Below are 13,834 nucleotides of genomic sequence, written 5' to 3'. Positions count from 1 at the left end.
TGATCTGCCATAATTTTGAAGATAACTTGTTCTTTTTATATTTCAGTAGAACCTGCAGATCTCAGTCTGAACATCTTTATGTGAAAAACCTGCAGGAACTCTGTATCTAATGGTTCAGTGTTTAATATCCTGGAGGTTTGATTACAGAAATGTTGTAAAATCTTGTTTTCGATCTAAGTCCTGTTTCCTCATTGGGAGTTGTAATTTAAATCTACAAATTCAGCTTCTTCCTCGCTTCTGCTTTCCTGAGCCCAGTCTACTGCTTTAGCATCGGACCTTTATATTTAGTGTCATTTTCCTGCTCAGTCAGGTCAGTTAATGAATTAAGTGATTCAGTAAAAAGAGTTGATTGGGTCATACCAACTAGAATAATCTCTTCCTGATAAGGATTTTTTTCCCCTCCCAGTACAAATCCCAGTTAACTCGCTCACCAGTCACATTCCAAAGGCAGCAGGATCCTGTTTTTGCTTTCAAACGGAGCAGTTATCTAAATGCGAGCATGTTTTACTCTCTGTTTCAATGTGACTCACTAATATTTCGCCTCATTGCTTATTTTCATGCAGCTGCAGTTAATCCAGTGCGGACAAAACGTACAGAAAACAAAAAGGTTCTTCAGCTTCGTCCTTGAACTTCATAAATTTTAAAGAGTAGAGTTTCAGCCGCTCTGTTTGAGGATGTTCAAACATAATCTGCAGAAGTAAATGCAATCGTGTTCATTGTGAATGTCATTGTAAAGAGCGGAAAAACCTGTTTGAAAAAAAGTTCAGATTAGCAAAATAAATCGCTCAACTCAATTAGAGATGATGCTATCAAGTCTGATTAAAATCCAGGACATTAAGTGGAGTGTGAGCAGCATTGTTGACATTTTCCAGCTTTATCTGTTTGAAGCTTGAGCCTTCATGACGAGGGAGGAGTTTCTAAAAGCAGATTTGATTTTCTAGAATCCACCTAAAGATTTCCAACCATCCTACCTTAAACTGCACTGCTGCTTTTATTTGAGTTTTGCGGGGAAATTTAACCTGCTGCACCATAAGGACTGAAGCTGCTCAAACTTTGATAAAGAAATATTAATGCTTTTGGTCCTGCATTTTGAAATAAACCCTATAAATGAGGAATGAAATTTTAAAAAAGGGTGTTAACAACCCTTCTCTTCCTTTTCAGTGTGAATAAACCTCATTTGAAGATGCTACACCTGAAATGGACTCAAATGATGTACAAATCGATACAGTCTGTTTTTGTTGCCTGTAGGTGGCATCCCGGTCTTTCTTTTGCTTGTTTTGGGGAGTTGTTCCCCTGCAGGTTTTATTATTTTCTTTTTGTTTGTTTTAATCATACCTCTACTAGCTAAATGCTATTTAATAACTGAGCTCACACGTGTGCCAAATGTGTTTGATTTTGCTTCTTTTTGTACTTTGTATGCACTTGAGTAATTTGATTATTGGTTTCTTCTCTTTTTTTTGTCTTAATATCTCTGGCAGAAGATGTAACTTCTAAGGCTCTATTTTTTATAGCTTTTCAAGTCCTGATTCTGTCATTTTTAGGAACTTTTCCATTTTTTTTTTTGTTTTTCTTAGATCTCTTCAGCCTTGGTCTTCATTTAATGACAAGCATTTCACTGTTTTTTTTCTGTTTTGAGTGTATTTGTGTGTTTACCAGATTGATATCTGAATGTTCCACATCATTTTGACCACATAACTTAACTGAGCCTGTCACAGTTTTTATTCATTCAGGCGGTCTTTAAAGTTAATTTAATCTTAGACTTTCCGATTCGTAGTTTATTGGACGAAGCACAGAGGTAAACACACATTCCTAATCCTCTGCAAATTGGTAAGAATCTGCACCAGCCTCCATGTGCGCTCATACTCCAAGCGGACGACTGTAAAGGTACAAAAATCACCTGTACATGCAGCAAATGTAAATATATACTTGTCGCTCAAGGAGCTGGCCGCCTCTTGGTCCTGTTTGGTCGTACGGTGCAGTTATATATTTCTCAACGCGTACCTGTTATTAACCACTCTTTAATTTTAGTACACCGTGGTTTGTGGCCTGAACCCCCCCTTCTCTGTGTGCCTAAAATTAGCCAAGAAATGTGTATGGCAACGTAAGTAAACGGTGGTTATTATGTAAATACGGGAAACTAATGATAAACTATTTATTAAAGGTTTATTGTACAATGAAATATTTGCCTCAGTTTTTTGCACAGGAGCGATTAGGTTGTCTTTTTTTTCTGATCTCCTGAAGCGTTTGGTTAAAGACGAGGCAGCCACATTTAATGGTTTTTAAATCTGAAGTAAATCTCTTTCCAAACAGAAATCCTGTTAGCATTTATCTGCTGTCTTTAATGCCTGTTTTTATTTAATCCCACAGCTTTTGTTTATTTTTCAAGGTTCCTGGTAGGATCACTTTCATTTTATGATCATAGGGTTTATGTTCACAGTGCTTTGCTAAAGTATTCATACCCTTTTTCACATTTTTTTTATGTTACAACCACCAACTTCAATGGTTTTTTTTCACTACCGAAGACCTTAAAAGCAGACTGTGCATATATTATTTATCCCCCTTTACTCTGATACCGTTAAATAAAATAAGAAATGACCTAATTAGCAAATAGTTTTCATTTGTAATTTAATTTCTCTAACTGCAGCTGTTCTGCGAAGGCAAACGGCATCATGACGTCCATGGTAACTATAGAGGAGCTGCAAAGATCCAGAGCTCAGGTGGGAGAATTTGTGTAAAAAGAGTCAAAGTACTTAAAAAAAAAAAAAAACAACTACGACCCATTTTTTGGCAATAGCTGAATATTTTTTGGTGTCTTTAGAATGAGCTGTTTCAAGTCTGTTGTTACCTAGCAACCCAATCAGAACCCAGCCTCGTCACCTAGCAACCCCATGGAAGTTGAGAACAAAATACTTGACTTTTTCAGCAGCCACTGTGCAGCACATACAGCAGAAAAAACTGCTGACCAAATGTGCTGGAGCTCTGCTGGGGTTGCTCGGTAACGGACTGGGCTTCCATGGGGTTGCTAGGTAATGGCGCATTTGTGACTTTACATCAGGAAGGTTTTTGAAACTGACGGGTGTTTTTGTTTTTTAAGTGTTTGTGTTGTTTTTAAAAGCAGCTGAGACCCAAATGGGCGTATAAAAACATGAAAATTGTGAATTTTTCATTATTGTTCCCATTTATATAATCAACACTCCCAATAGCTTTTGTTCCTTTTCACAAAAATGCTCTACTTTGTGTTGGTCCACCATGTGGCCCAGTGTGTGAACAGGCTTTGACAGAGGAGTCTGTGGGCCCTGGGAGCTTAAACTCGAGTTGCCTACAGATCCAAGTGTTTGCGTATGAAGGGGTGAGCGTCAGTGCGTGACTGGGCAAACTCCACTGTAAAGCGCTTTGAGTGGTCGTATGACTAGAAAAGCGCTATTTAAATCCATTCCATTTACAGTTTGACGCAGCTGACCTGGGTGTGATTCTTGGCTCAGAGCCATTTACCGCACGTCTTCCCTTTTTCTCTCTCTGCCCTTGTTTTTGTCCAGCTATTACGGAATAAAGGCAGCTGGTTTTAGTAAGTAAATTAATGAGAGCAGTGCGGTTTGCTTCCATTTCAGGCTGACTTAATATTTGAGAAGCTTTAATACTCAAAATCACATGACCTTAAATAGGGATTTGGACAGATTTCTCACATCAAACCCTTTCTATCCATTCACACACTTTCCTCAAGCTCTCCATACAAACTAACAAGTTGGTACATGAGCCTAGCGTTGCTATTGCATCGGTTTTGCCTGTGCCTTTGAAACACAAACCTGCTCCAACAGGCAGTGAGAGTTTGTAGGTTTACAGGAACATTTCCTGCTTTGCTTACAGAATACTGTTTCTGTATATCTGTGAGCTGCACCGCTGTAGCATTTTCCCTCTGCAGCAATATGATGAGCTATGGGAAAAGTTCTCCCTGTGGAGTAGCAGGTGTTACGTGGTCTTAACCTGGAATGAAAGAGATAATAATAAGGCTCTTAACCATAATCTGTGCCCACTGTTTCCTCACATAACCTCTTGCTGCACCAGGCGCTGCACCATGCCTCGCTTTGTCAGGATACTGTACTTTATTAGGAAACCAGGTGGTCCTGAATGGTAAAATAAAAGACAGCTTCTATTTAGAGATTTCTAGATTCTACAGGCCAAGTAGTAATTAGCTGTTAGTGAAATTACCCTCAGCTTTCCAAGAAAAATAAGGGTTAATCACAGTTAATGCACAATTTAACAATGGCTCCACAAAGAATCAGGTTAGTATTAGTTGCTTTGTCTATTAAATTACTACATGAGAGATTCTTTTTCTCATTTAATCAGGTTGTCTTTGTGAAAGTTTTTTTTTTTTACTGATTGATTTAAATGTTTCAGTGTCAATAAAAGCTTTAAGTTTAAGGTGCAAAGATTTTAGTTTCCTCCACATATTTTATAACTTCTCTTTTTAAAATAGAAGGGAAATGTTTAAACTTGCAGCCTCTGGTGCTTGGAGCTGCGCAGCAGCAGCTTTCTGGGAATTAGGGGCACGCAGCCTCGTCGGGATTAGCAGCGACTCTCTTGCAGGGAAAGGATTGGGCGTGTTTTAACAAGAGCAACTTTTTCTGATCGCTTTGGAGTAGCTTCTTAAATGACCTTCTTGGCAGACGTGAGAGCAGGAGTCCCTCTTCGGGTTGTGCTCATGTTTTGGATGAAGAAAGGACCATGTGACTGCTTGGTAGTGGGCTGCTGCCATGTGTATCGATGCCGAGTTGCTGTCATTGCATATTAGCTAAACAGGCCTCGGTTAGAGGCGAATGTACTGAAGACAATTAATGTCACAAAAAAATTTAATAAAATTCTGACTTTAATCTCAAAATTCAGTTTTATTTTTTCTCAGGATTCTGACTTAAAATTCAGACCAGCCAAATAAATTGGGATGGGCTTTCAGAGTGGATAAAGTGCAGGTTTACAATCCTATACCAAAGAAGAAACAGATATTTAATTATTTTAACATACTAACAACATAAATTACGTACACCTAAGAATTTTTGGTTATTTATTTGGATTTTCACATAGATTGAAACAGAGTTCTGTGACTCTGTGTTAGGGGAAAAAAGGTAGTAAATTGCTGCCAAGAAGTCTTAGAAAAAAAGAACATTTCTGAGTTTGAAAAGTCAAAAATTTGCCAGAAAAAAAATCTGAAATTTAATGATTAATCTCATAAATTTTCTAGTTACAAAGTTGGAAATTTCAGAGTTTGAAAAATTGAAATTTTGCCAGATGAATCTCCCGCCGTCTCCTGTTGTAGTAACACACATGAGCATCCACCAAAAGGCCTCTGTCCGTGGAAAACCATCTTTAAAATCTATCAGCAGCGACGAGGGGAAATCTTTCTTCAGAATAACCCAGCTGACTCTCTGGACTGGAGGAAGCGGAAATGGGCCCACAAGTGGACGTCCTGACAGTCGACGGCATCTTTTCCTACGGCGGAAGGGTTGCATGTTGGCGTCTAGGAAGAGCCTTGAGATGAATCATGTGTGAACTTTATTGTTCCCCCAGTCAGGTTTGTCTGTTTGAACCCGGTTTTGTTTCTAACCTCTGCCTGCTTTCCCATGATCTATAAGCAGCAGCGACGTATTTTCACACGACTTCCTGGAAACCAAGGTTGACGATTAACTCGGCGACACGCTGGGTGTGGATGCTTTCCCATCCAAGGTTTAACATGAATGGTATATCTATATCTTTTCTTTATAATGTTAAAAATATTTTTACTTCCTTGTATTTTCTCCGCAGGCATCTCCACATTTCTTGCAGACAGCATGCGGCCTTATCACCCTGCACTCTGACCTTGTTTGTTGTTGCCTCTCTGTGTGTTACAGGAAGTGACAGTAGAGGTTCAGCTTTTATGTAAGGTCACTCAGGTGATCATTTCAAACATTTTTATGTGATTTTAAATTACATGAACTGATGCACCTGTGCAGTAAGAGGCCACATCAATCTAGTCACATGAACCTACATTTAAACTCTTCCTGAAATCAAAATTCATGTCTTGTCCTAAAAACGTCTTTCTTTATTGCTCCAGTTTTACTCTAACTTGGTATAAATCAGGGATGAGTACGTCATCGCTGATTTTGTGGAGCTAATTTAGAAATATTTGCAAGAAGTTTTGCGATATTTGTGCTTATGTCTGATGGTAAATGTTTACGGTCTATGAGTAAGGCTGAGGCAGCAGTGTGTAAGAAATAGTGCCACCTACAGGCGGGAGTTAGCACCCATCCATCCATCCATCCATCCATTTTCTGTTCACCCTTTGTCCCTAATGGGGTCGGGAGGGTTGCTGGTGCCCATCTCCAGCTACGTTCCAGGCGAGAGGCGGGGTACACCCTGGACAGGTCGCCAGGCTGTCGCAGGGAGTTAGCACCATTTTAACTCAATGTTTCACAATATTTTTGCAGAAAATTGCAATAAACTTAGAATTAAGCATTATTGTGAAAAAGTCCATGAAAACCGGAGGCGTTGATTGATGAAATTTTGCAGTTTAAAGATGAAAACAGCTTTGATTTTATTGATAAAATAATATTTAATCACACCACTGTTTCTTGATGGTTCTGTTTATGCGTTTCTCTGGACTCTAGAGGGCCACATTAGAAGGTAGAGCGGGCCAGATTTGGCCCACGAGCCTTAGGTTTGACACGTGATTTAATTGCTTTTCTGTTTAAATGCATCTGTTTTATATCAACATGTTGTCAGCAAACACCTGCAGAACTTCAGAGACAAATCTAAAGAATACAAAACTAAACAAAATCTACATTAAAAGCATTAAAATATTGTAATTTTTTGTATTCTGACTCGGACTAAAATCGCTGCTTTTCATCCCTTTGGACCAAAAACAAAACAAAAACATTTACAGTTTATTGTAAAAGTATTCATTCAACATCTGTAGACTGATTTTTGCCCTTTAATTCATAAAAATGGATTTGGGTCCAACCAGAATGGAATAATGAAATTATCTGTGCTGCTCTACTGCATAAAATCCCAGTAAAATAAAATTGTATAATGTAAGTTACTGAATATCTTTGCCAAAAACATTGAAATTAAAAATTTTAAGTCAGCAAAAAATTGATTCTGCACACTTTCTAGTAATAGAAAAAGAGACCTCCACATTTACTTACATAATCTTTGTGCAAATAATTGTTTTAAATTTTAAAGCTTAAATAAATCCCTATAATTATCTTGGCACACTGCGTCCACAGTTTATCACAATAATTTTCTGAGATATTTTAGTAGAAACTAAAGTTTTACTTGCACAAATGATGCTGAAGTCAGAGATTTTTTTTTTCTCTAACACTGCTGCTCCATGTAGCATTTTAATCTGACTAAAGGTTTATTTGCATGAAGACTAATCCTCATTATCTGACCTCTCAATCTTTTCATAAACAGGAAACCTCACAATAACTGCAGCATAAAATGTGTTAATGAATGCTTTTAGAAATGCCTGTCATTTTACAAAATTCAAAATGTGTCAGATGAACATGAACTCACACTTTATGATTCAGAAAGTTTTGCTCTGCTGCTTTACATTGTTGACATGCCTGACAGGAATCAGTTCAATTTATCTGGCTGCACATTATAATTATTGAAATTTGATCCGATTACTGTATTTGTTACATACTGTGAGTTCCAGAGTTAAAGTCGAACCCGGAGAGCTTCCCACTAAAAAGAGGATTCTGGCAATGCAGAAAAATAAAACAAAAACAACAACATCAAATCTTAACAAGCACAGAAAACCTGCACCATTTCTGCGAACAAGCTGATCCTGCAAAGACGTGAAGTAATTGTATAGAACTTGATGTATTACCTTAATAACTGGGCGTAATAAAGGTTGACCTTATGTTGATTTAGTCTTGTCTTTTTAAATGTCCTTCATTTCATTGGTGTTTGCACTGTTTTTCCCTCAAAAGTCATTGTAAATAAAAGTAAATGTTATTAATTTGCCTTTCTTGGTTTAAATAAAAGCTCAACTGAAAAGAAATAAAATATTTCAAGACATCAAACAGGAAGTTGAACCTTAGGCAATGTGATTTCCAAATAAGTTACAAACCAGATTCAGTTAGAGCAGATCGATCAGGCGAAATGGGACAAAATATAAGAAATCTATGGTGGGAAGCTTTTTATAGGATAAAAATGTTTTTACCACATGTGTATATTTGTGCACACGAAACACAACAGCCTACAAGAAATTAAGAAAGAAAAGCTGCTGTTATTTTCACACAACTGCACAAGACTACAGTCTCCTTTGCACATAACTCCGGCTTAATCAAATTTTTTGGTGCCACATCTGGTTGTAAAGTCCAACAGCTGCAGGGAGGAAAACATCTTTTCATGTTGTCATATTATTGGATCAGATTATTCCATCTCCAAACCATTCAACACACAGCAGCCAAGTCTGCATGGTGTTATGTGAACTTTGCCATGTGTTGTTTTCTTTTTGTTGTTGATGTCAGAGAAAATTTCACAATCTCTTTCAGGAAATCCATGTTTGCTCATTGTTTGATTTTCCAGGTCTGATTTCCAGGCAGTGCATCCTGTGAGAGAAGCAGCTTTCAACAGCCAACCTGTAAATATCGGATGTGTTTAAGTTTCCTTAAAGGCGCCGCAAAGGAAGATTCTTTATGACACAAGTGAGATTAAAGTCCTGCAACTCACCTTTGGTAGGACATGTAGACATGTAGGCCTGTCACAATAATCAATAAATCAATTAATCACTTGATACATTAAAGCAAACTCAATTATTTCCATTGACATGATTTATTGTTTAGCTCTTTTTTCTCTCTTTTCACCAAAAACTGGATGATAAAAATCTTCAGTTTGATGCAACTAGCCCTTTTTTGAAGAATAATTTTGTTTACAAAGACTTCAAAATGAATTTTATTTGTTGTTTTGTTTATTTATTTTGGATATTTAAAACGTTTTCCAGTTCCAGTGTTAAATGTTTATTAGAATTGAAAGTTTACTGATCTTTTAGGATGTGCTCTTGCATTATTAATTTTGCCGTTACCATGATATTACTTAAAAATGATCTCAAAACAACAATATTATGGTTTATCGCAATAAATACAGGAAGAATTTATCGTCCAGCAAAATTTGTTGTCGTGACAGGCCTACGGACATGATTAACTCCTTAAAAATGTTTATTTTATTTTGAAATAAATTGATCAGATAAATAAGAAAATAACAAAAAATTTCATAATTATGATATGGTGAGATTTTTTGCACTCTTGCTGGCTTCAGTTTTACGTAATTATAAATTAATGCAGGCTATTTATCCAAGCACTGATATTCATTTAGCTCTTAGATAAGAGCTTTGGCACAATAAATTGTAAATCGATTAATTTGAGTGGAATGACATGCATTAAAGTTCAAAATCGAATTATTTTACAGATGGCATATTTTGATTTACTGCCTCTTGTTGCCTTGTTTATAAAAATTGGTGTTTTTAATCTCCTCTTTCTTAAAGACAGTAGTTCTTCTCTCATCTACTCCGGCCAAGTCGCTCCTTTTATTCCTCTAAACCACAAACGTTCAGATTAGATGGCGACATCAATGTTGGGTCATAAGCAGCAACATTTTCACAATGGGATCCGCATTTCTCGTCAACTGGAACGCCAAGAAAAACATAAACTAAAGCTCAGATTGCTTCACATGTGGCTTTGACACTGTATCTGATTTCTGGTGAGGTGCTTAATTGGTAGCAATTATGGAGATTGGATCCAACAATTAAGTCATGAATTAAGAGAAGAAAGTTGGACAACAGAATAAAGTGTTTAGATGGTATAAAATCAGTATAACAAACTCTGGGGTGGAATTAAATTATATTCTTTTAGCAGAAGTCTGACAATCAGTTCAATTAGAAGGGTTAAATTAAATGTTGTTGTAACTTATATCATCCAAGTATCTTCAAATAGTCACTTTTGGACAGGAAGGATCTCCAGTAGCAGTCAGTGTTGCACAGAATCTGAAGATGCCTCTGATTATTCTACGACTTAAAAATCCAATTAAATACTTAAAGTCTGTGGTTGTATCTAAATTTAACGTTCTCACCATTCTGAGAGTCAGGCGATGAATACTCAAAGCTATCCTACACACCCACATTTAAATTATATTAAATTCAAATTAGATTGTTAATGCAGGTGTTTTGAGACAATATCAAACTGGCAGAACATGTCAAATATTATTCTAACCCAAGAATTAGTCAACCTAAATCATGATAAAGCCCTTTATGTAAAATAAAAGCAGCACTGTGTGTATTTTCAGCCGTCTCGACCGCCCGCTACCTGCAGCTGGTGATAAACAGCAGCCCACTCCAGTCATGTTTTGCATGTTATTCTGCTCCACTTTTAGCAGACTGACCTGACCCCGGCGCTCAGGATTACAGCGGTTTTAGCACATTCTGATCATGTGTTCATGAGTCATTTGTTTTTTGTTCCTCTCACCCCTCAATAGCCCATCAATAAGTCTGAGCTAATGACCTCATCCGGTCAGCGCCGCAACATGGGAGACAAACGTAAACATTTGACAAAATTTGTTATTTTGAAAAATTATTATTTCAAAGGGTGAAAGTCGGACATTATTTAGATTTTTTTTTATGTGATTCATTAGAGATCACAAAATTAGAATCTTGTTTGTCAACATGTCATGAAGTAAGCTAAAGTATTAGCATACCATGCTAATTCAAGAGAGAATCAATGACATCCAGCAGACTGGAATAGAATAGAAAATGAAAAATCATGATAAACAATACCAACATTAATAATAATACACTGTACAGGATAATACAGTAAATAAAATACTGTGTAGTTATCAGAAATAAAAATAGCTTAATCAAATCCAAAGGATGTGCAACTGAGTAGGATGATTTTTTTATATACATATAAATGATGTATTGAATATTAAAAAGACTATTTAAAATACAATACATCAGGAATCACATCAGGAATATGGAAAATATTTACTATAAAGAACTGTTGAGCAATTAATTCATTTATTTCTCAATAAATCAAAACAATATTGATCATTTGTGATGTTTTTTGATCATGATACCCACCAGGAGCTCTAAATACTGGAAGTAAATCTGTTACATTTCTTTATTTGCTTCCCAATGACTGTGACTTTCTTGTGATCTTTTATTTGTGCAGCAGTTGTGTTAACTGTCAGAGTTTTATTGAGATGTTTTGGCTGCATTTCACTCATTTCCTGAGGAATGTTTTTTTTTATTTGTGAAGCCGATCAATCAGGGATATAAACAAAAGTCCAAAACTCAACAGACAGATTGAACAGTTGTATTTTTATTTATTTTTTGTTCCCAGCCTGTCACAAAGACACAATAGATCCCATTTCAATCCATAGTCCATAACTTTGACTAGGCCATTTTAGTAGTTGAATATAGCTGCTAAGTTCTCTAGAGAAGGACTCCTACCAAATAAAACCAAATGGTCCTTTAACAAAGTATTAGTTTAGGGATTTATTGCATTTTTTTGTGTGTGTTTTCAATCTAAAATACTTATTTCTTTTAAACATTTGAATATTAAATCAATATTAAAGATAAATGTCACATTGTAAAAGGAAGAAATGCTGAAATAATATATCATGGTCATCACAAAAACAGGACATTTTAACCAAGGACTGTATCAAATTTTGAAAAAAATGTCTTATTTATTTGAGAAGCTCAGATAATAAAGTTAATAATAGAGTTCAGCTCATGAATGAGAAGCGGGGCATGGCTTTGTCACTCACTGCAAGATTTAATCTCATTAAGAGCGCTCTCTCCTACAGATGGCACAATCTATGCTGGATTAATGCTTAAGATGTCAAATTCACAGCAGTGCAATTTAGCCCTGATGATCGTTTTCCAGTCAACTCAACGAAGACATAAGAGCTTTTGCTAAACTATGACCTCTTAACCTCTGAGCTCCAGCTTCATTATTCTGTTCTAAATAATACACAAGATTCCTGAATTGACTGTTTAAGAACGTTTTCGTCTACGTTTAAGAATTGAACTTGACTCCGTTCAGTGGTCAGAAAACAGGACGCGATGACCGGCGATCAAACACGTCTCGGCTCTAATGGAGGATGTAAACAGAATTAGCAGTGGCAACGGAGATGGCATTTTGGCCCAAACGCAGGGCACAAGAACAACACGTCAGGAAGAACGTGCTGGGATATTTTCAGCCTCTGGGAGCTCAGCGGTGAGAAGAGCGTGAAACACGTAATCCTTCTGTTTCTCCCCGTCCGAGTGTGAGAACAGCAGAGGACCTAAAAGGGACAATCAAGTTCAGTGTTTTTTTAAACAATGGTTCATTCATACGCATATTTTCCTTCCTCGTCGTTTCCCCCCAAACAGTTCACTAAAAATAAAGCTGGTTTGGGTAAAGCTAAAAAATTCAAAAAGCAGTCCGGATGAGAATTAAGGATGCTTTTTTTTTTTTTAATTTATCAGCATCTGATCCGGATTTAAAGTGGAAGGAAGATAATAGCCTAATTTTGAAAATAAGCCTCATATTTACAGCTCCAGGATGGACTTTCAATGGGATTCATATCCACATATAAACTATACAAAAATTATATGGTATAACCAAAAAATGTACTCAAGTCAGAATAAGAAAGTATTTAGTAACTGATCAAATTATCAATCATCTAGTATTTAAAAATGCATCATCAGATGGACCAAAATATAAAGTTAAGTTGATGTTTTGGTATTTTATTGACCAAAATGACAATAAATAAAATAGAAGTAATAAAAAAGAACAAAACCAGGCAAAAGAAAATGTTTCCAAATCATTTTCTTTCAATAAAAAACATATGAAACTTTAATTAAAACTGCAGGTGTGTCTGTGTTTGGTGAATTGTTGGTTAAAATATGTTTGTTTTTCATTCAGTGGGTAGAAAATCCAGAAATTGTACTCAAGTGAGAGTAGCAATACTTCATAGAAAAATTACTCAAATAAAAAAAAAAATTTCAGGATAGTAAAAATTCTTATAAAAGTAATTTTTTTTTTCAAAAACGTTACTTACGTAATTCTGAGTTGCATTTACATTGTGATTATGTAATTTTTAAATATTAAATTGATGTTTTGATCAGTTACTCAGCAGTTCAGTTGTACTTCTTTACTTTTACTTGAGTAATTTCTTGGACGACTACTTTGTACTTTCACTTGAGTAAAAATATGTTGCCAGAGGTAGTCAAAAAATATACTGTAGTAAGAGTAACACTACTTCAACATTTTTTACTCAAGTAAGAGTAGGAAGTAGCCATCCAAGAAATTACTCAAGTAAGAGTAAAAAAAGTATTTGGTAAAAAGGTTACTCAAGTACTGAGTAACTGATCAAATATTTTAGAAGTACATCATCAGATGGACCAAAATTTAAAGCTATGTGGAAAATGAAAATAATTCATAATTGCAAAATAACAAAATCAGGCAAAACAACCTTTTTCTTTCCAAATAAATTTCTTACAAAAATAAAAAAATTATACTTTAAAAAAACTGCAAGTGTTTGTGTCTGGTGAATTTGATACGTTTTCCCCCAAAAAGTTACTCAAGTATATGTAATTGAGTAAATGTAATACCCAACTCCACCTGGCGTTACTTTTCTAGTAAACAAATGACATATTTTGGATTACATATTCTGGTGAGCGTTATATCAAACTAAATATAATGACTTGCAGGAGTACCTGTACCCAACTAAATGCCTTAAAGGTTGTCTGAGTGGTTTTTGTAATCCTTTAAGCTCCAGTCCGTATTTCCCCTCAAGCCCTTCTGGCTCTCTGGCAGGGTTT

This window comes from Xiphophorus maculatus, chromosome 6 (assembly GCF_002775205.1).
Source record: "Xiphophorus maculatus strain JP 163 A chromosome 6, X_maculatus-5.0-male, whole genome shotgun sequence".
Classification (NCBI taxonomy): Eukaryota; Metazoa; Chordata; class Actinopteri; order Cyprinodontiformes; family Poeciliidae; genus Xiphophorus; species Xiphophorus maculatus.
This window is presented reverse-complemented; position numbering follows the sequence as displayed.